We start from the raw sequence: 22,504 nt of genomic DNA, 5'->3' as shown, positions 1-22,504 counted from the left end.
GGTAATTAATTCGCACTGGGGTTGATTGAAACTGATTCATTGGTATATTCTATAAGGAGTTATTGGTGACATTTTTTTTTTTTTACACGTATCGTATCTGCTTCTGGATTCTAAGAATGAAGACGATATCCCTGCCTTCGGGTGTTCTTGGGTCACAGACATACGTACTTGACAAATAATGACCATGTTGTATTCCTCCTCAGTGGCGTATTCATATTAAGAGAAATGGTTATAATGATGAAACTTTAGGATCAGCTCACCAGCCTTATAAAGTATAATAGAGAGGGTGAGGGGTCCAGCGATTCCTAGGACATGTAGCGGCAGACCTTTGCTTCTGCATAAAGCTCGTGCTATGAGAAAATAGTCCATTTTAGACTGTTGCTATGCCTATGTTAGTAATTTCAAACTTTATCAAGTGTCATCTCTTATTTTAATCTAAATTCTATAATGTAGCCTAATAAGTTATGTTTCTTTAGTAACATTTAGAATAGCAATTTTGGCAAAGCAGAGGAACGGTTACCCTTTAATCTTGGGATTTTACCTGTTTCCTGTTATCTTTTCTCTGCTTCTTTCTACAGCCATCGGAATATGCTTGTAGTTCAGCCACTGGCTCCGATGGGGTCCAGGACATGTCACCCCCAAATATGGCAGCTTAGTATGTTGAATATCTTAAGCTGAAGAAGTTTGAGAAAATGCTAGAAGCAGGAAGGACACCCTGATCCTTCTTCCCTGAAAGCGGGAGATAAACCTGCTTTCTCAGGTGAAAGTGCCCTTCACGTACCAGTAAGAAGGAAGACATTCTTATCAACAGAAATAGGGAATATGGGGCCCAGAAATCCATACAAACAAACCTGGTTATTTCTTCACCACTTACTACTCCCAGCCCATTAAAACTTCCTGCTCTGGTCATTTCTTTGGGTCTCCATTCTCTTGTGAAGCCTCCCATGGATATGTAAGAATTTGATAAAATTCATATGCTTTTCTTCTGTTAATCTGCCTCTGTCAGTTTAGTTTTCAGACCCAGTCAGGGACCCTAAGAGGGTTGAGAAAAACTTTTTCTTCCCCTCCAGCTCTCTCTGGAACTCCTGTCAGAAAGTAGACGGAGAGGTTTCTCTCAAAATACAGCATTTATAAATTTAAAGATTCAGTGAGACACTCTTGTAATGATAAGATGTTTGCATGTCTAGAAACATTTTTTATTATATAGTGAAATATGTCCAGATAATCTATTAAACTTTTTACACTTTTATTTTCTATTTTCATGTGACTATATCATATCGCTGGAAACAGAACAGAAGCGAGGCATATATGATTTGCTGTGAGTAAAAGGGCTCTGTCTTGCTTTTTTACATGACTATGTATAGTATGTGTAAATACGTACTACCATACTTTCTTGAAAGATTACTATGAACAAATATAATTATATAATTTTTATAATTACGAACACAACAATTTTAATAAAAATTACAAATACTTCGAATATGTTCAAAGAGGCAATGAAAATCAGAGACAAAAGCAGTTTCATGATATGGCTACATATATTTTTAAGGAGAGGAAAGTCAGCTTTCTTCAGCAAACAGGTGATGGTCATCCCGAGGAAAATACTACCTGATGAGATGAGCTGAGCACTCCAAGTCAGCCTGCTTCCCAAAGTTTTCCCGGAATCCTTTATAGAGCCTGATGCCAAAGGCTCTCTAGTAACCAAATCGGCTGACTCTCATTTCCTGTACAGTAAGATCTTACTTTTTAAGTGCTTCTCTTACTCCTCTCGTTGCCTCTCTTCCCAGAGCTCTAAATACTTTCTGCCTTCTACATTCTCCCTTATTAACCTTAAAGCCATGGGAGGCCAGCAGGGGAATTTGGAAAGGCTATTCATCTTCTGAGCTCAGAAAATTCTATCACATCAGGGTCAGCAACTTTTGCAAGATCTCTGCTCATCAGAAACAAATTCGAACCTTCTGGCTTTGCACAAGAAAATGAGGAGAAACAAAAATATATCAGTAGTAGATACACACACACACACACACACACACACACACACACACACACAGACACACACACACTATCCCGCCCCCTGCCAGAGGAACCCGAGTGTCCTTCAATTTGTCACAAAGGTATCTCCACAAGTGCACAGTTTGAGGCCTGGGGCATCTTGGCATATACTTTTATATGTTCTAGTCACAATAAGTATTGTTTGTAAAATATATATAGCCCTGGCGCAATAACCTAATTTTTAAAATTTAAGTTTTTAAAACAATTTTTGTACTTAATAAAGGGGTTTCAGTTGTAGAACATGAAGTGTAAACACATAAAAAAGTACTAGAATCTGGAAGTAGATTATGTATATGTGACCTGCGGTGACTGCAAAAATAAAACTGGTCAGTGTGTAACTTAGTTCATTTCTTCCATTACAGAACCTTTGTCTGTGCTAGAATGTGCTTTTGTTAAGGTAAGCACAACCACAACAAGTCTGAGTTGTTTACATCAGAAAGGTTGAGAACTGCTTAAGAGAAAATAAAAGAATAAATCCAGAAGGTGAGAGGGGAGGAAAAAGAAAAATAAGAGAGCTAAGCCAAAGCTAGGTTAAACAAGACCGGGCTACTGAACTAGGTTTCCACATGATACAGAAGTACATATACACATGTATATATCTTCTGTATAGGAATACACACACCACACACACACACACACGTACACACTCTGTGTGTGTGTGTGTGTGTGTGTTGAGAGAAAGAAAGAAAAGGAATTTTAGAGGTTGCATTTGTGGATTAAAAGTTGAATTTTCCCATTTATTTTCAATTGTTTCTGGACGTTGGTGTGGGGCTTCTTTTTAAAGTACACTAATAGTGCTGCGAAGTACCTTAGTTTTATTAAGCTGAACCAAATGAAATTGCTGATTTTTGCATGCCAAAGATTGTCAAATACTGTTGATTTCTCCTGATTCAAACTGTTTTCTGGACCACTTTACATTTGAAGTTAGTTCATGCAAAAACAGATGTAAGTGTTCCAGGCAGAGGAAGCCACATGTGCAAAGCTGGGAGTAGGGGAAAGGGGGCGCACCACGGGGACCTCTGTCTTATGGCTGGTAAGAGATTAGCCGAGAGAAGAGCAGAGAGGAACTAACCTCAGAGGTATTAACGTGCTGCTACCTAGCATGAGGTTTCTTCTCGTCAACGTGCCGAACACTGATAGAACACATCCCTGTCCAACCTCACAAGGATCCTATGAAGCAGCCGTTTTTATTTTTCATTATTCTCATTATTGTCATTTTACTTATGAAGAAATGAGTCTGTGATGCCAATTTGACTAGGCTATAGAGCTAAGTTGATGTGATTAACATGTAAACTATTAGACTGTGAGTAAAGCACGTGACCCTCTGTACCGTGGTGGGCCTCATCCAATCAGTTGAAGGCCATAAGAGAAAAACATTGAAACACACTGAGAAGGAAGAAGCCTACCTCCAGACTACCTTTGGAGTCAAGACTGCAGTATCAACAACTGTCAGGAATTCAATTTTAGACTTGACAGCCTTCATAATCATGTGAGCCGATTTCTTAAAATCTTTCTCTCCCTCTCTCTCCTCTATCATCTGCCTATCTATCATTTATCTAGCTTTCTCTATCTATCTATCTATCTATCTATCTATCTATCTATCTATCTATCTACAATTATCTGTCTCTTATTGGTTCCGTTTCTCTGGAGATCCCTAACTTATACAGAGCCTGAGTTCTGAAACTGAGCTGGTAAACTATAGAGTAGGGGCAGGAAGTCAGGTTTTTCTGGTTCTGAAGTCCATAGTTTCAATCATTAAGTCATAGCGCCCTCCCTTATTTTTCATTATAAAAAGTGTTGTCCTGTCCTTCTTCCATCATTTGTTTATATGCTTGTTTCCCCTACGAAGCTATAATAAGCTCAAGAGGGTAAGAACTTTTGTATCCTCAGCATCGAGCACAGTGCCTGTCACAATGGCACTGATCGGTACATAATGTGTTTTAGAATTTGGAACAAAATGTTCATGGTAAAGTGCTTTCCTATGAGACTTTAGCATTAGGTGATGTAATTTGTATACAATTATTTATAAGAAAATATAGAATGCGTGTACCTAAAATTCAGACTGTATGTTCCTAAGCCAGAGTGAATTTTGAAGCCAGCATTATTATTACTTGATATTTCTACCCTTTGTCAACAACCAGGAGTAAAGGAATATTTCTAAGACAAAAAAAAGAAATTGTATTTTTTTTCCATAACAACTGAAAAAAGAAGTGGCAATCACAGACCGTTTTCCATGTAGGATAAATTCAGAAACCTTTAAACTGGAAAAGGCAAATAGGTTGTATGTCAAATGGTGGCTTTGGTTGATTGGTGGCAGCTGTCTAGAGCACTTGAGAAGATTGTGAGATTACAGTTGGGCCCTTTAACAAAGAATGCCATGATTCCACCCTGAGTGAAGGGTTGAGAATGGGCAGCATGAGTACATTCTTTCCCCTGCCCTGATTTAAGCAATACAAGACTAGTTCTCAGTGTTTTTGTGAATTAGCTAGGCTTGCGTTGCAAAGGAGGATGAGAATCAAGGTCCAGTTTGAAAGGAAGCCAGAACAGATTTCTTGAATCACAGGTAAAACATCCTAAATGTTTAAGTGAAGATTAATCTCTTCAGTGCTTTAACGTATAGTATATTCCACCAATCATTTCCTTTAATCACTAGAATCAGATACATTTAAATTAACCAACATTTTTGGGGACATGTTAGCTGGACTAGAAGAATTAGTTGTCAGGACTCATGTCCAAAGCTCGCATCAAAGTAGAAATACATACGATCGTTAGACAGTATTTTAATTTTGCCTATAATTCACCATCTAGACAATAAATTTCAGTTTTATATAGCCAGTGGTTTCTTCCTTTTACTCACAATTTAACAATTCTTTTTTGCATGTCAAGAACCTTTCATCTGGGATCACTTTCCTCTGCTTGAAATATATACATTCTTTAGAATTTACTTTAGTATTGATCTTTTGGTGATAAACTCACTTAACTTTCTTTTGCCTGAAAATGTCTTTATTCCCTGTTTTCTTTTGAAAGACAGTTTGCTTGATATAGAAATCTAGGTTGACAGTGATTATCTGTCAGTCTATTTTTCTGCAGTCTTCTGGTTTCCATTCTTTATGACGTGAAGTCAGCAATCATTACAACTGTCATCCCTTTTCAGGTAATCTGATTTTCATTTCTTGGAATTTTAAAACTATCTATATCTATATCTATATCTATATCTATATCTATCTATAGATATATATATATATATAACTATTATTCCACAGTCTTTCTATTATGTGCCTAAGATTGAATATATTTTTATTTATTCTATTTGAGATGCATCAGGCTCCTGAATTTGAAGATATTTCAATACTTCTTAAAACTTCTCAGCCTATTTCTCTTCAAATATTGTCTATTTCCAATTCTTTTATCTTTTCCCAAATCTCTGATTAGGTATTTTTATAGTTCGTTTTACTCTACCCCTCATGTCTTTCAATCTATTTTTCATATTTTACCTTTAATTTCTTCATATCTGTGTTCCAGTTCTCTGATTCTCTATGAACATATATTTCACTTTTTGTTTAATTGCTCTTAGATTTTTAAATTACTTATTAAATTTTCATATTTTTTCTTTTTATTCAGATATAATTTTATTTAGTTTATTTTAGATATAATATCTACATACAGTTTTATTTGGTTCTTTATAAATAAAATCTGGTCATTTTGTTCTTTGCTTATATGTTTTATTATCTTTTTAAAAAATTATTTGGGCATATTAAACATAATAATTTTGCATCATTTACTTGGCAATTCTAATATGTGACATTATTTATATTCTGTTTTTATGGTTTATCACTGGTGGGATCTTTTCTTGTGAATGCTTAGATTTTATAGTGTGAACTATTTATTTTTTTGGTCTAAATCTGTGTCACATCTTGGTTATGCTTGAAGTTGATGCTACCAAAGAACGTGCACATTTATTTATGCCATTCTCTTTTGTGTGACACATTCAGCTCAAAATCACTTCAAATTTAATTCTTAATTTAAAGTTTTTGGACCACAAAGCATACATTTGGGCCAAAATCTAACTGAGGGCCAAGTTGAAGTCCCAAGTTCTCAGGGTATATATTTTTCTCTTCATCCAGTGTTAAAATCAAGAGACATATTTCATTATTTTTTCCTTTAGTGTCATTAGGGTCCCCGCTTTATGCATGTCTCTTATTAGGTTCCCCATCTTCAGTGGCCTAGGCTTTTTCTATTTCCCCCCATATACTAAGAAGCTCGCAAATCAGAAGCTCAGGCTTTCCATAGTTCAGCAGAAATCCTTGGGGCAAAAGCAAGCATTAGTATTTACGTACCTGCCACAGTTACTGACTCACCTAATTTTAGGACCTTTGAATTCCTTGTATGTGTTGGGGGTGGGGGCGGGGTACTTCAGCAATACATTTAAAATGATTCCTAAGAATGTAGTTTGTCTGTCTTAATCACAAAAATTATTTGAGTTATATAACTTGTCATTATTGAAAACAGAAGTCAAAATCAAATTTTATCAAATGATCTTTTACTGAGACTTCTGCTGGGGACATTTGACTTTAAAGCATAAAATCTCCTCACTTACATGGAATCAAAATCAGGATACTGAGTGTATTGGGGAAGCTCTCTGATTTGGGAGTTGAAATCTACAAATGCATACACTTTATGAGCTTTCTATTGTACTGGAGTGTGTCATGTGTGAACAAAGGGGAATTCACATCAATTGGAGTTCGAAGGCTCTTACGTTCAACTCCCATCAACTCTTACTTCTATGTTAAAGGTCATGTCAGAGCAGGTGAAAGAGAATATTGATGTGTACGGTACATGAGGTAGCAGCAGAAAATAGGGCCATATGGCTTTGCAAAGCTTCCTAACATTGTTATGCCATACACATTCTCTCTCTCTCTGAGATGGAGAACTCTGTCTTCCATAGGTTTGTGCTAGGAAGACAGGCGGTTCATCATAAGGCACAATCTGGGACAACTTATCCAGATGTAATTTCCCTTAGCAATTTTCCTATGCTTGGCTCTGTTAACATAATGAATAGATTTCTATAATCTTTTCCTTGGGAATATTTTGTAATATCAGTGTTTATAGGGTTAGGATTTTTTTTTTTTTTTGGCAAGTAACTAAGAAGTGTGACAATTTATTGTCAATGAATTTGAAGAGTGAAATAGTCTCTTGCTCTGAACTTTTAGCTCAGTTCTTCTCATGAATACCCTGTTCTATTACTTGAGTCTGGAGCCAACTGTATGAAAGTAAAATTCTGACATGGAATTACAACATTGCAGATAAAATACTGTATTTAAGTCACAAATGAAATTTTAGGATTCTAGTTCTTCAGAACAGTGTTATTTTGCTTCTTTCTATTTTGTAATGACAAGCAGGCTTACAAAGTTTAAGTCAAAAATAAGGATGGCATTTGAAATAAAATTACCTTTCGTCTTCTTTAAATCTAATAGATAAAATTGAGTTGGAGGTGGTTAGAATCTTAGTGTCTATGGCTCATAACACACACACACACTTCCATCATTTCTTAGAGCCATGATCTCTTTCTGTGTAATTTTGTCTGGAAGGTTCTTATGTTATTTGTGAAGAATTTTTATGACAACAGTAAGGGAGAACTAAAAGTAATATTTAGGGAGGTGCCAAATCCAGAACAAGTGTCTCTAGTTCTCAATATAGTTTATACAGTAAACATTCTTAATATAATTTTACAGGGTGTATTATTTAACCCACTATACAGGAGTCCGGATGAGAGATAATTCTTTCCATTCAGATGAATCCAGGAAGGCTTCTTCCTAAAGGACGTGGCATTGAAGTTGATCTTTGAAGGATTAATATTACTGTGGAGAAATCATACTTTCTTAACAGTAGAAATTTCCTCTACGAACAGCCTTGTTTCATGTGATTGATACTCTGATAATTTGCTTTTTTTGGGTGGGGACCTGAGACAAGTAAAGCGCAGGCTTAATTAAGTGCCAGGCTTTCGATTTACTGAGGAGAGCCAGCAAAGTGAGTGTGAGCTGAATTTGGCTCTTAGGAAAATAGAGAGGATTTTTAAAAGTAGTAGAGGGCCACAGATTAAGGATAGATGTGGTATCTTCAGGGGAGAGACTTTTAGAGGAGGAGGAAGAGAGATCAATGGCAACCACATTGGGTTTGGGGTAGATGTTGCTACCTTAGGAGTCTTCTTTCCCATCTTTCCCTAACATATTTGGTAAAATATCCACTTATTAATGTATTGTGGAATTAGACCCACCAGTGCCCTACTTCAAAGCTGTAATGAGTTAAATACGAAGGCTCTTTATAGGAACCTGATTGCACCCTGGTTCCTAATGAACAGGACTGTGATGACAGTGAATGATAATACTTTTCTTACATAGACTCTTAATAGAAGTTAGAGAGCAGTCAGTCGCTTCAGGCTATATTTTCTCTTGAGTGCTTAAAGTGTAAATAAACTGAGTTCTTGATTGGGAGTTCATTAAAATATAGAGAGCACGAGACAGAGTAAAGTTGGTGTGGTTTTGTGGACATTGAAGAGTCTTGTCAATGAATCACAGAAATGGAAGATCATCTCAGCTTCACGTAGAGAGAGATAAAGAGTATATGGGTGAGTATGAAGAAAAGCAGTAAGAGACATGGCTGGAAAATTAATCTGCAGCCAAAGCAGGAAAGACCTTGAATGCCATGATTAAGTATTTGGTTTTGTTTGCTAGGAAAAAAAATCAAAAGATATTTGTTTTATGGGATAATTCGGTTTTTAAGAATAAGATTTTTTATTACTTCTGAAAATAATGCATTCTTGTCATATAAAACCAAGTAATATAGAAAAAGCATAAAAAAGAAAATAGACATCTTGGTAACCTTATTATCTATGTTTCATTGTATTCTTTCTAGAATTTGTTTTTGTGTTAAAATATCATTTTGATGCGCAAACTGCTTTGTTGGCTGCTGCACTTTTCTTATCATTGAAGATTTTTGATTAAAGACCGACTCTAAGTGAATTAATGTGGTTAAAATCAGATGCTGGGTTATAGTGATCTGAGTCTGGATACTGGCAAAGCCCAGGTGATGTCTCAATAGAGGAAAAGTCAAGGTTAGTACAAAGAAACTAGAAAAGGCTAAGAAGAGCTGCTAGGCATGCTGTGTCTTGCGGGAGGCTAGGGCAGAGGGAGGCTTAGAGGACAAACGATTTCCAGATTTTGAACCTGAACCTGTTGAAAAGTTAACAAAATAGGGAATTAGCATGAGTTCTCAATTTTCATAGAAAGTTGATGGGTTTGATTTAAAGTATGTATGGCTGTCAGCAATGTCAGCAATGGGTGATAATATCCAGCAGAAACTGGAATATTCAGGCATGGTAACTAGGGTAGGACTAGAATAGAAAAGGGAATTACTGCTTGAGTGTTTGCTCTTGCACAGAACATTTAAATTCCCTAACTTGCAGAGTAGGAATTATCATCTCCATTTTATAGACAAGAAAATACTCAGCAAGATGAAATCAGTAACCCACACAATTTCTAAAAAGCAGGACTGAGATTTAAACACAAATCCAAATTCCAACTTCCTTCTGATTTGCTAATCAAAGAAGTGTTGAAGGAGTAGAATGACTAGGGATATTATTAAAGAAATAAAGTGTATATCAAAATATATTACAGAGCTTAACCTAGACAGGAACCAAGAGAGCCTATGGGAAGAGCTCTCACATCATCCTATGTCCTTAGTGAAAACCCAACCAGAAGAACTGGTTACAACAGAGTCCTGAGGTTGTCACAGCTCCTCTCCTTAACTTCCCTTTCTCCTCTGTAGGAAGGGCTTCCTGCACTTCCTGGTTTGGCTTCCTGCATGAGTCTTATTGTGGCTACACATACGAGATTGCGGTCCTTTCTTTTTCCTGAATCAATCCTGTTTGGTAATGGGATACATAGTCAACTTTCGTTTAAGGTTGACGTATACAACTTGTGTGTGTGTGTGTGTGTGTGTGTGTGTGTGTGTGTGTGTGTTGTGTTTTGAGTGTTGTTTTTTTTATTACAGAATACTGAAGCGAAGAAAATAACACATTCCCCACACTATCTACAATCATGGAGCTTACATTTTTGCAAGGAGAACAATCATTAAACTGTTTAAGTGTCAATTAATTACAACTGGAATAAATGTGATTAGGGAGAGTTAGAAGAAATTAGTACTTACTAAAGGGACCTGCCCTAAAATTACTGATTAAGAAAACTTCTATGAAGAAGTCACATCCTTCAGATACAAGTTTAAACAAAGGAAAAGGGAAAAAACGTTATTCCCGGCGGAGCAAATCTCTGAGGTGGGAGAGAGTCTGGCGCAACAGAAGTTCAGTATGACTTGAGCATAGACCTGGAGGAGGAAAATGGCAAGAGATCCTGCCACAGCAGCAGGCGGTGTCCAGTTCTGCAGGACCCCACAGAGCCAGTTTATTGTAATGGGAATGAAGCCATTAAAGGGTCTGGGAAGGGGAATGACAAGTTTATTTAAATTTGTTTACTTAACAGACCTCTCTGGCATGATGTAGAGAATAGATAACGATAATAGATAATGATAATGTGGTGAATTGCATTATGATTTCTATTTTTGAATCTCTCTATTCCCTCTGTTGTAGAACATTAGAGCCTTGCTTCTTACCATGTGACTTTACACCCCCTCCCACTAGACTGGGAAGAGTGTATTTCCTCACCTGTTCGATATTAGATTTCGAATCTGCAACTTGCTTCTGCCAATGGAATGTTCAAGGATGTGATGTGATCACGGGCTCTAAATACGCTGGCACAGTTTCTCTTGGCCTCTTGCGTCTGCATCGGACATGAATGGAACATGCCCATGAGGCCACTGGTCCCAAAAAGACACACTGACAGACTTAGATTTTGAGCTATTCCATATACCCCAAGTAAGAAAAATGAATGACTTGTGCTGTGAGTCACTGAGAGTTCATTGCAGCTTTTGTTAACTCACGCAGGAGGACATAATAACGGAGCAAGGAGACAAATTAGGGATCTAAGTAAGATATAAAGATGGATTGGATAAAGATAATGACAGTGCAGAGATAATAGATAAATTGAATAGATTCTAGAGATATTTAGGCTTTAGAATTGGTAATATGAATGACTGACTGAATGCAGAAGTAATGAAAACTGCTGAAGATATTTCAATGAAGGATTTGTGCAATATCGTTTAACTTTATCATCATAAAGACAAGTGAGTAAGCCCAGAGCTTTCAAGTGATATATGTCAGTTCATTTGTGACTATGATTATTTTGGTGAAAAAAATTAAATAGCGAAGGCCCTTCCTGGGAATCCAGAGGGGAGGATCCAGGCGGTCGAAAAGTGACCATTGTCCTAGGAGGCAATGCCAGCCCCAGCTTCAGAAAACCAGCCACTGGGCTGGTCAGAGCAAAAGCCCTTCCTTTGACATGCCTGATATCTAATGTCCGGCAAAGGCTTTGGGGTTGTCACAGCATGCCAGCTTCTGCTGTTAAGAAGCACTCAACCTATCTCTTTACAAGGCAGCAAAAAACCCCAATCTATTATATTTTAGTGCAGGATGCTTGTGTAAGGCTCACTGTGTACCTGAACTTGGATTCACAGGCTTTATAGCCTGCTTTTTCCTTACTCAATTTCCCGATTAGTTCTGGGTAATTATAATATCTACTTATTTATTTATTTGTTTGTTACTTTTTTTTTTTTTCCAAGAGAAGCAACGAACTGTTTTCAGTCCGAGTTAGTGAGCTGCAAGCAGCATGATTTTCATGAACAAAATGAGAAAATAAATGTTCGGCAGACCAGTTGTTGAGAAAATGGGGTTTTGAACTCCAGAAAAGTCACCAATCTAGCCAGAGTCCACCTAATTCTTTCATTGACATTGTTCACTCCCAGCTGGAGGGGTCATGGTGTCTTCACGGGCCTGCAAGCAGCAAGCTTGCTGTGGCCTTTCTGATGGAGACCAGAGATTTAGAACTACTTTGACTCACTCATCAGACCTGTTTGACCCGATATTCTAGGTTCTAGCTGCTGAATTCATCCCTACTAGATTTAACTCCAAGCTTAACAGCTTGTCCATCTTCTCCTTTCAACAGAGCTCAGCCAGTATGGGAATTACCAAACACTTTATTTTTTTGACACCAAAATTGGGAAGATTAATTACAGTTATAGTTAATTCTTAAATAAATGCCTTAATTATTTGGTAGACTTGAGATACACGATACCCTATTCGTCAGTTTAATTCAGAGGCCCCAGCCACTGAACTCGAGGGTGGAGGAAAAGGTTTTTTTCCTCCCTTACACCTGAAATCCACTTCCCTGCCAAGACCCGAAGACCCTCTGCCAGAAGCCCTAACTATGGCCTTTTAAAGAGGAAAAAGAGTTGAATCTGTACAGGGTGATGGCAAAGGGAACTCAGGGAGGAGGGGTTGCCATGATCCCACATTGTATTCGGTAACAGAACATCTTTAACAGTGTTTCACAGTGGAAAGTCGTCAGAGCCCTTAGTTACTGTTTATATGTTAACTCTGACTGTCTGACTGTTTTATATTAGAAGTCTGATAATGTTTTCCATTAATTGCAATAACTCCCCTTTATTTAAGAAGCCTTTGAAATAACTCTTCTTTATTTAAGAAGCCCTACCTTTATTATCACCTTCACATAAGAAGCTGTTTTTAAATTAAAAAAAAAAAAAGTTTAAAGAGAGAGTCTAAAACATGGTGCATGTTACTCGGAAATATACAAGATTTTGCCATCTTTGTCTCATTTTGACATCTTTAATTGACATATATGGAGGCGTTTGTTGAAAATTAGGCCAAGTTTTTATAGAATCTTTGATTTTTACTAATTGAATTACATAGATTGTTGGCATGCAAACGTGGTCCCAGAAACTTTTAGCTTAATGAATCAAAATTACCCAAAGTATTTTCATTTGTTAGAATGGCTTACCATTAAAGACTGATTCCAATAAAGAAAAACAATATTATTTATAAAATCATTCTTAAATATAGTTGAAAATTATTTTTAGTTCTTTACATAGATATTTATTTTCTCGGTCACAAGGCATCTGTTTATACTTTTAAAGTTAGAAAAAATTGAGCGTGGACATGTGTGTGTCTTAAAGCAGTTGCCAGTTCTGTCTTTCTAGGCCGCGATTTGTATTTGGCTGTGGATTATTTATTTTTATTTTGTAATGCATTGCACATAAGAACAGCTTCTGCATAATTGCAGTTATTCTAAATTTTAATACATTCTTTGAAATGAAAATTGAAAATAATTTCTATCATATACACCTATCTTCTAAGTTTTCCAAAGTTGTAAGTGATTTCATGACTCTGGATTTACCGTAGTATATATACTTTTTAATCTTAAATATTTTTAAAGTTTTTTAAAAAGCCCCATTATGTATTTAAAAGGATTTTTTAAAAGCTTTATTATGGGTTTAAAGGGAATTTTTAACAATCTAAACATTTAGCTAGATGTTAAGAGGGATTATAAAAAGATGAATATTTTCACACTATTTTTTTCATGTTTCTCCCCTTCCTCTCATGTATGAAGTTTGTTTTATACAGTGTATCCTTATTACCTAAAAAACGAACTTCCCTAAAACAAAATCTTTTATTCTTTCCTCAGTACTCAGTTCAGATCCAACTTGACCAGGCATGTAGGATTAGAGATATTCACTTTGGTTCAGACCTGAGCATATGCATTATTAAGATCTCCCTTTACGATACGATTCTCACATGCATATGAGAACCCCTTTCTTTCATGAATGAAAATTGTTGGAGGTTAATTTAGTGGATTACTATTCCTACCAAGTAAAAGGAGATGGGAGGTGGGTAAGGCTGAGGGCAAAGCAGACGTGCCCTGCTAAAGCAAGCACGAGCCTTCCTGGACCTCAGACTTAAGCAAATTTGGCTCAACCCCAGCTTCGGTGTCTGAGAATTCAGTCCCTCTTACCACATCAATAACATCTGATGTATTTCTTTCTTGTGGTTTTCTATAAACTTTTTCCACTAGTGCTTTAAGATATATAGTGTATTAATAGAAAAGTTGAGATACAGTAAAGTCAACAGACCAGAAGATGATTGCCATTGAAAAATAGTTATAGGTCCCAAGAGGACGAGGCACACCAAGCCATGGGGGAGGGGGAGAGGGCGCGGGCACATGGGAAAGATGAGAAAGCACAGGAGTGAGTAGCAAGGCAGAGGGACAAGGGAGAGATGCGAGCAGGAACCTGTATTGCGGTTTCTGCAGGAAGGAGCAGGTGAGCCTTAGGACTGGCTAGTTTAAATGGCTTCAGCAGGTGCTGGGGTGTGGGAACTGTGCTTAGTTGTTTGGTATCTGGCTCAGGGGTGATTAGAGCAGGTAGATAGTGACCCAGAATGTGAGAGTCCAATAAAGGAGGTGGTTGGGGTGCGAGCTCTGGGTTAGTTGGTTTGCAGTCGAAAAGCCTACTGCGAATGGGAGTATTTCATCAAGAAGAGATAAAATATTGCCATTTGCAACAACACAGACGGGCCCTGAGATAATCGTGCTAAGCGAAATAAGCCAGACAGAAAAAGTTGAAAATTACATGATATCACTTATATGTGGGATACAAATCTAAATGCACAGGACAGACAAACAGAGACTCATGGATATGGACAACAGACTAGAGGTTACCAGAGGGTAGAGAGGAGGGAGAAGGAAGGGAGTAGATAGGATAAAAGGAGTCAAATATGGGGTAACAGAAAGAAATCTAACTATGGGAGATGAACACACAATGTAAATATATATATGCCTTACTGTTAAAATGTATAGCTGAAACTTACTGGATTTCGTTAACCAATGTCACCATAAAAAAATCAATCAATTAATTAATTAAAAAATTTAAATTAAAATAAAAAAATAAAAATAAAAACCTGCTGCTAGGTGAGTTGTGTGCTACCTCTAGGAACTGGGTAACTCTGGGCAGAGGTCAGCAATACCCCAGATCTCCAAGCATCAGGACAAAAAACAAAAAAATATGGTTAATACAACAGCCCCTTGAAAGTTTCTACAAAAGTTCTAATCACACCAAGAATTTTGTTAGTTTAGGCTTAAATGTTATAAGAAAGTTGCAAGGAGTTATAAACAACTGTGGGCATTTGGGCATTTTTTCTTTTCCTTTCTTCCTCTAACTCTGTCTTCTCTGACCAGTGCGACCAACGATTTCCCCTCAATGCCCCTGGCAGGGCAAATCCTTACATTTAGGCCCTTCAAGTTCTTAGCTTCTACTCCATTAGTGGTTTTAAATAATTTTCTGAGCATTGGTGGATCTCGTCTCCTTATGATAAATGCTTCTGTCAACTGCTAAGAAAGTAAAAATTCCCTATCGCACACTGATAACATCAGAAACATATATAAACATCATACTGATAAGATGGCTGGAGGAGAACTGAAAATAACAAGAGCAAAGAGTGATTTTAAATTAAGCGGAAAGTTGAATCCCAAGGGACCGTTTTGGCAGCAGCATTGATAAACATACCATGGCTTTGTTCCCTGAGGCAGGATGTGATTCGTGAGCTTATGCAGAAGGAACTTATTGCATATTGTATTATCATAACGCCAATTTGTGTTACCACTTGAGGGGAACCAAGGACAGTTTGCAAGGTGGCATGGGAAAGGGCTCCTGGGTACACAAAACCTGAACAGGTTTATAGCTCTCTCTATAACTCCGGACAACACGTGTCCTTGGTTATTCTGGGCCAAGTGAAAAACATAAAAGAACCTATGAGTATCTTTAATTATCTGCCCTTATAGGACACGTGCGATGGTTAATTTTATATGTCAATTTGCCTGGGCTGCAGGATATCCAGACAGACTGCAAAACATTATTTCAATGTGTGTGTGTGTGGGGGGGGGGTGCGGGGGGCGCGGGTGGGGGACTGTCTGTAAGAGGGTTTCTAGAAGAGATTTAGCATTTGAATCAGTAGACTGAGTAATGATCACTCTCACCATGTGAACAGTCATCATCCACTCCATCAAGGGCCTGACGGAAGCAAAAAGGCAAAAGAAGGCAAGTTTGCTTTGAGCTGGAATGTCTACCTCTCCTGCCTCAGACATTGGTGCTTCTGGTTCATGGACTTTTGGACTCAGACTGAATTACACCACCAGTTTGCCTGGCTACCCATTGGTTCTATTTCTCTAGAAAACCCTGACTAACACAATATGGGTAACTGGGAGCGAGGATTCTTGGCACCTGGAATAAAGCTTGTAATTTGTTTGCCGTGTTCCCCTGGGTCAGTCTGAGGCTCACAGTTTCCTCCTCTGAGAAATGGAAATGATGTAGGTATCACATGATCACGTGGACTACTCCAAAGAACTCATTTAAACGTGTTTGGCCTCCAATTTAGTACTGCAGGTGGTTATCGTTCTCCAGTTAGATTGAGCTCAAGTAAAATTAGAACCTAAAGCTCAGCACAATAAACACGTGTATATGTTTGAAACTAATTAACTCGCACAATATTTGTGACAACATTCAGACATCCTAAAGACAAAAGAAATAGGACAGAGATTCGCTTTTTAAATGTACTTCAGCCTGTGTTCTCACCAGCTATGAACTTTCCGAGCTGAATCAAATCATAGAGGATGAGAGACCCTACTTGATGGAACCGGGCTGCTGATTGCTATTCCGGTATCATTACTATCTGCTAATTGGTGTTTCGAGATGAGGGTGGGGGGCGGAGCGAGCCTGAGCGAGAGATGCAGAGTGCAGCCATTAAGAGCTGCTGGAGTCAAAGAGATCAGGAATTTAGTGCTCAGGAATCTCGATTTTTTATAGCTACTTCCTTCTAATTTCCAAGTTATTACATACACATCAAGCTCCAACAGCACACGTCACAAAGCAAGTAAAGAAGGACCTGCGGTAGGACAGCTTCTGCTTTCAGGCTCTCCTTTATCTTTTAACCCAAAGCCTAGAGGTATAATATCATAATAAAAGAAGTATCTAATAAGATACTTCTGGACCTTTCCTTGGTCATTTTGCAATGCAAAAAGTTATATTTAATGAGTAAAATTATCAGTGTTTTTGTGGTTCCTCAGTGTAGTCAAAAAAGTGGGACAGACTGGGAAGTGGAGGTTGGAAGAGACACTACAACCCACATTCTATAGGTTCTGAGAGACTGAGTAGACAAACGGACAATAGCCAGACCTTATATAAAAATGAAACTTGGACCTGCAACCTGCAGCAACTTGCTCAGGAAAGCAACCCCTTATCTACAATCAACAATCCAGGAAGCAGCCTGCTAGAAGTCAAGCATGAAGGAAGCCAAGTTTCTATCTCTAGTGATGATTCAGAAAGCTAAACAATAACTTCTGTAGTAATTGGCCCCAAATGGCCAGGATCTAATTAATAACTGTCAGCTTCCCTAATTTTTGTTTCCATGTCTAACAGGACCAATCAGAGAACACCAAATGTGCACCCCTAACCAATCACAAAGCACTTCTGGTTAGCTGCCTACAGCTTCCTCATGCCAACAGCCTCCAATCAGGGCACGCCTGAAGCCTTCCTTTTTTGTCACTATAAAGCTTCTCCATTCTGCCTGTCTTTGACTATCTACCAAAATGAGAGTGATGATGGCTCCTCCCTTGCTATAACGAAATAAATAACCTCATTTGTTTTCCTCATTTGGTTATTCTTCATTTATTTACACAGTTCTAAGGACAGCAGGGCCGAGCGTAGATGACTCCCCACAGATCCTTCCCCACAGCTGGGGAGGCACCTAATGACCGCCAAGGCTGGCCAGTGGCATCTGCATTATAAATGGACAGCCCAGTGGGTTCGTGTGTGAGCCAGTGAATATAAAGACCTGAGTGTGGGCAAGCAAACATTATATCTTAGCAATGAACTGAGGGACTAGGTACAGAAATGGAAAAAAACAAAATGGTACAGCTCTCTCAGAAGGACTCTGGGGTATTAAGTTGGAAAGCTAATAGTCTTAAAGTACCAGAAAATATAAACTGAGCAGTACTTTCAGCTATTCGATGTGCTGCTGTGAGATTTTAAAACATTACTGACTTTAGCAATTTTATGACAATATTTTTCTAACATTTAAACTGCTTTTGACATAACTTTGAAATTTGCTTAAAAGGATTTTTCCCTCTACCTTAAATACATCAAAGTAGGGCTTCAGGCAGATGGATAACATAGGGAGTTTCATGCCTATGAAAGTCAACTGGAAAAAGGTAAACTCACAAAGGAAGTGAACAAAAACATCGTCAGAAGAAGCAAAATCAATAGACGCTACTAATAATGACAGAGCACTTTTCATTCAATTTCACTTGCCAAAAACAATTATAGAATGATATAATCGTAATTAAGACCTAACCATACAATAGATCTTCTTAACCTCACTGAATTTCAGTACTAATTGAGCTGTATTTCATTTACTTTATTGTTCCTTATTTGTGTACTATTAGCTACGAAGGTCATTGCTGACGTGCAAGAAGACTTCTCTGTGTCTTTAGGAACCTGGAGGTTCCTTACTACCCATTTAAAGTGGCGGTTCTTAACTGTGCCAGCTCACAAGAACCCTTCCACTTCAGACCAATTAAATTATAACCTCTCAGAACATTTTAAAAAATAGGTCCCCACGTAATTCTAATATACAGAGTATTGAGGAGAAATTTAAAAAACCACTCTTCTAGAAGAAGCAAGATTTCCTTGATGGTAAATGTCACCTTGAATTGTATTCACTTTGTTTGAGGGTTGTCAAAATTTAATAAAACTACTTTTACCTTGTCTATTTTAAAGCAACGGTAACACAGATGTTATGAACGAACTCTCTGGAGTCTTGCCGATTGTTCAATGCTCCAAGGGTGATAGATGGGGAGGTCCCCTGACTTGCAGTAATGGAACAATGGAGGACAGATTCGTCTATTCCTTCTTGTGGCTTCAACCTTCAATATGAAAATGATCAATTATCTGGTAGAGGAGGCAAAGAGATGAAGAATGGTCATATTTAAGTTGGTTGTGTGAATGGCCAATAATGATGCAGTGTCACATGCCTGTTCTGTTAGAAAGTATTTTTCACCATCACCAGTGACCACCCAAAGAACGCAGGACCTGCAGGTGTGGTGGCATCTTTGTATTGATGAATTAGAGAAAGCCTTGGGAAACTAATTAAGAGGAATGGACTTCGATGCAGAAATATCACCAAGTGACTGTACATGAGGGATTTAGTTTTCTAGAATTAATGAGACAACAAATGAAGTATGATCACTTTCAGAACGGAGCAAATCGGAATTGCATGACTAGACCGTGACAATCTTCAGTACCAGCACAACTAAGGGAGGAAAGCTAGAGGGCTGGCTCCTTCGCCAGTCTGCTCCTGAAGCAGAAGAGGGCCTGGCCTCTAAGCTTCCGTTGACTAGAACATTCCTTGAACAGGTACATCTGGAAAATAGCATCGGAGACCTTCTGAGATGTGCACACCTTAGAAAGGGCTCTGTGCTCCTGATTTACTTTGAATATGTGTTTGTAGAAATGATTGCTTAAGATTGTCTCTTATTGTCTCCCATCCCTTTTAGTTGCTAGAGCTATATAGACCCTGTTAAATGGATATGGTTTTACTTAGCATTTGAAAAGACATAAAATATTCTCATTCTTCTTGAGCTTCTCATTGATCTAGGAGAAGAAAAGTTTCAGAATAATATGCCCTTTCCTCCTTTCTCAAGGTAAATAAGTGCCTTAAAGATATCATTTTGTGCATGGTCTCTTTAGAACTAGGGGTGGTGCCATGGAAGCCTGAATCGTGCCTGTGAATAAAATTTCTCCAACATTACAACTGCTCTCACCATTGAAATATGGACATAGAATATTGAAACCATAAATAATATCATAGACAAAATTTTTAAATATTTCAATGTTTTTAAATAGATTTTACTTTTTAGCAGCTTTAGGTTTACAGCAAAATTCTGTGGAAGGTACAAAGATTTTTCATGTACTCCTGCTCCCACACATGCATTATCAATATCCCTCGTCAGAGTGGTATTTGTTACAATTGATCAACCTACATTGACGTCAAACTTTAACTATTTTTTATAGACTAGTGGGGATGTTGTGCAGACTTTGTGAAGAGAGTAGTGAGGCAAAATTAGAAGGTATAAGAAGGGTTAGGAGCTATTGTAGGGGTCTAGGTGAGGGATGGCAATGGCTTTGACAATGGTTTTATCGGAGACAGAGGGAAATAAATGAAGAGGTAGAGTCAATGGGACTTGATGATAGATCAGAAACATGGGGTGAGGAGCAACAGCAGTCAAAGGTGACTGTAAAGTTTGGACATTTGCAAACAGGGAAGAATAAGGAAAGAGTAAGTATGTTTTGTTTTGTTTTATTTTGTGGGAAAGATTCAGTGGGACCAAGAATAATGTTAGACCTGTTAAGCTTGTAAGTCATCAATATAGTCATGTCAGATCAGCAGTTGAATGTACAAGTTCGATGCTTACAGGGTAGATTGGAGCCGAAGATGTAAATCTGGGAGCTATTAGAAAATAAACTGTATTTAAAGTTAAGGGATTAGATGAGATCATCTATGGGAGAGAATGTAGGGAGGGAGGACGAGGGCCTGCTGGGGTGCTGGTAGAGGAGGAGGAGACGGTGTATGAAGCCTGAGAAGAGCGGCCAGTGTGGCAGCAGCATGCCATTTCAGTGGAAAGGACTTCGACCACATAGGAGTAGGTAGAATATACAAAGGGAGGTGGAGGCAGCAAATATTTCCGTAAGTTTTGCTGCGAAGGAGAGAGAGAAACGAGCAGTTGGAGGGAGTGTGAGGTCAAGAGAAGATTTATTTATTTACGTTTATAACAGAGCTACCAGAGCTCGCTTATTTGTGGTTATAGAGGTGAATGGATCAAAGGTAATGGCAAAGAGCAAAATCCAGATGACCAGTCGTGGTCTTCTCTACCACCCCCACTCAGCAAGATTAATTAGTCCGTTACTTCTACTCCCATAGGCTGTGCTTAATAATATTTATAGCATTTTACTATGGTAAGTCATGCGAATTGTGAACTCCTTGGGGAAAAAGGTATATCCTTCATTAGTTGTCAACTGCGTCACACCGTTTATTAGGTACGTTATACATGTGATCTCATTTCCTCTTCACAATGATCGTTTATGGGAGGCATAATCTCTATTTTATAGTTACTCAGACAGGCTGAGTAACTGACATATAATAATAATTCGGGTGGTGAGTCAGAGGCAGGGTTAAGAGTCAAGCTCAGATCTCCCTGTTCTAAATTACACACTTTCCCTCACCAAACTTCTTTTTCACTGTCTTCTGCTATGTATCCCAGTGCTGGCTTAGTGCAATTGCATATCAGGCCAGACTAACCTGAAACTCAATGATGGTGAAATAAGTAAAACACGGCTGGCTACAGTGATACGTCTTAAAAATCTGCAATTCAATTACCCTCGCATTCTCCTGTTTTTGATAATATATTCCAGTTGTTGATCTAGAAGGAATATGTCAGATTGTTCAAACCCACACGGGTCCTTCCCTTGGAATCCCGCAGCACTTCTTGATCAGGAAAAAGGCTGTAATGGGAGCTGGTGCTGGAGGTTGATTGAGTCGATATTATCAGTTGCTGCAGCTGCTCTTGAAAACCGGCTGGGAAAAAGCAGCAGCTGGAAACAGAGACCCTATGGCGAGCTAATTAAGTAAAGGTGGTTTGCTGCAATTAGACACTACTGCAAAGTTCGAGAATTTAATACTTTTTTTTAATGTCAAAGTGATGATTATTTCCTTTGGTGATTTTCCTTCTCAGGAGTCTTTTGTCAAATTTATTACGTAACGATGATAACGTAACGATGACAACCTAACGCAACTTGTTTCATTTTAGGAGATTTGATATTTATCTCGGTCATCAAATACTCTTGCTCTTTAGTTTCACATCATTTCGATGCAGAAAAACAATTTTGTCCGGTTGCCGGAGTGGTTGTTGCTAAGTCTAGAGCCAAACGTTTGCTGTAACTGAATGAAACCAATCCACCGAGCCTTCTGTGCGCTGTGTTAGTCCGCTGCACTCCATTCTCCTCTGTTCTAACACACCCAAGGTCGGTTTGCCCGGCGGAGCTCTTGCTACATCGACGCGAGACTCATGCAGGTTTACCAAATACCAGCTCTGTGTTGCCAATATATATTTTTTATTTATATGCTTTGAGAACTACAAAAAGCTTTCTATCCTTAAGAATTTTCATGAAATTGGAATCCCGGGATATAAACATATCCTTAAGCCACTTTAACAGTAGGAATCAATTAATACAATCCTTCATTCAGAAAGTCTATATTGTTGACCCGTTATGTACCTAGGCATTGTGTTAGGAACTAAAGTAACAGCATTCTGTCCTCAATGAGCTCACAGTTCAGAGACAGATAAATTAAAAATAACTAATTTACAATATGGAAAATGTCTTG

Source organism: Rousettus aegyptiacus, unplaced genomic scaffold, assembly GCF_014176215.1.
Source record: "Rousettus aegyptiacus isolate mRouAeg1 unplaced genomic scaffold, mRouAeg1.p scaffold_m13_p_1, whole genome shotgun sequence".
Classification (NCBI taxonomy): domain Eukaryota; kingdom Metazoa; phylum Chordata; class Mammalia; order Chiroptera; family Pteropodidae; genus Rousettus; species Rousettus aegyptiacus.
Note: the sequence above shows the minus strand (reverse complement) of the source record.